The sequence below is a fragment of the Brassica oleracea genome, chromosome C8, assembly GCF_000695525.1.
Source record: "Brassica oleracea var. oleracea cultivar TO1000 chromosome C8, BOL, whole genome shotgun sequence".
NCBI classification, from domain to species: domain Eukaryota; kingdom Viridiplantae; phylum Streptophyta; class Magnoliopsida; order Brassicales; family Brassicaceae; genus Brassica; species Brassica oleracea.
In genome coordinates this window covers 18,887,788-18,889,045 of record NC_027755.1, presented here as the reverse complement: position 1 = coordinate 18,889,045, position 1,258 = coordinate 18,887,788, and the positions used below count along the sequence as shown (strand labels likewise).

At 37.1% G+C, this 1,258-nt stretch overlaps 1 protein-coding gene across 1 annotated transcript in view; it reads right to left on the bottom strand.

Moving 5' to 3' along the window:
• Nucleotides 1-1,046: 1,046 nt before the first annotated feature.
• Nucleotides 1,047-1,258, bottom strand: part of LOC106308852 — a 2,361-nt gene continuing 2,149 nt past the window's right edge. Inside the window, exon 4 of the mRNA XM_013745963.1 lies at nucleotides 1,047-1,121. The gene's annotated coding sequence lies outside the window, so the exon portion shown is untranslated. The remainder of the gene's footprint in view (nucleotides 1,122-1,258) is intronic.

The following is a 1,258-nucleotide window of genomic DNA, read 5'->3' as shown; positions in this document are numbered from 1 at the left end:
GCTAAGATCAATAAGCCGACACATCTGTTCAAGCAGTGGGATTGACGAAAATGCGGAGCCAACTATTCTATATGAAGATAACGCGGCATGTGTTGCTCAAACGAAGGAAGGATATATCAAAAGCGATAGAACCAAACATATACCTCCGAAGTTCTTCTCATACACTCAAGAGCTCGAGAAGAATAAAGAGATTGAAGTAAGATATGTTCGATCATGCGACAATGCAGCCGACCTCTTCACAAAATCACTCCCTACCTCGGTATTCAGAAAACACATCCATAACATTGGGATGCGCCATCAGAAGGATCTATGACTGTTCATTCGAGGGGGAGCTTACGTAGTTGTACTCTTTTTACCTTATTATGGTTTTTCCCATTGGGTTTTCCTGGAAAAGTTTTTAACGAGGCAACAAAGACGTTAAGCGAGAGCGAATAGTGACACCGGCCCCCAAGGGGGAGTGTTATAAAAGTCATATAGAGACAGCGCCGCTTTCGTTGAAAATATAAAAAGATGTGGGGCCCGCTGCACTATTTGCACAGTAAATTTTCTTCTATATATACGAACGTTTGCGTTCGTTTGTAAATACACTGAAAACTCTTCTCTTCCTTTCAATAAGAAACACTCTCTCTATATCAGTGTTATCTTCTCCTACAGATATAAAATTTTGCTTCATTTAAATTCCTGCGATATAATAAAATTCCAGTTCTTTTTATAACATAACCAACCTCTTTCGTAATTTATTCACAACACAAAATATATACTAAAGACTAATAAATTCATATTGATTGGGTTTTTAATGTTTTAAAACTCAAATCATCATCCAAACTTTCTGGTATATATGTTTCTTTTCCTCATATACGTACATGCAGGGTGATGTTTCATGTGATACAATGAAATGCAGTTTTAGTTTTTTTTTTTTTTTTTTTTTTTTTTTTTTGATAAAGGGCTTTACTTTTATAAACTAAATGACATCTAAGGCGATTGTTTTTGGGCTTTACCCAATACATCTAGCTTTACCAAAAAAAGAAACCATGAGCCTAGCCCTAATTGAATTGCAATTGAACCCAAAATGAAGAAGTTGATTAGTGTTTGGGAAACGGAGAGTCTCCGAGAACGAAGAGGAGAGGGACCTTAACTCCATATACCCCATACCCTCCTAAACTCAAGCTTATTACCCCAACCCTATTCATCCCACCCCTTTCTTGTTGCACTCCCTAAACTAGCCTTTGTCCCTTTATTCCTCAATTAAAAACCAACC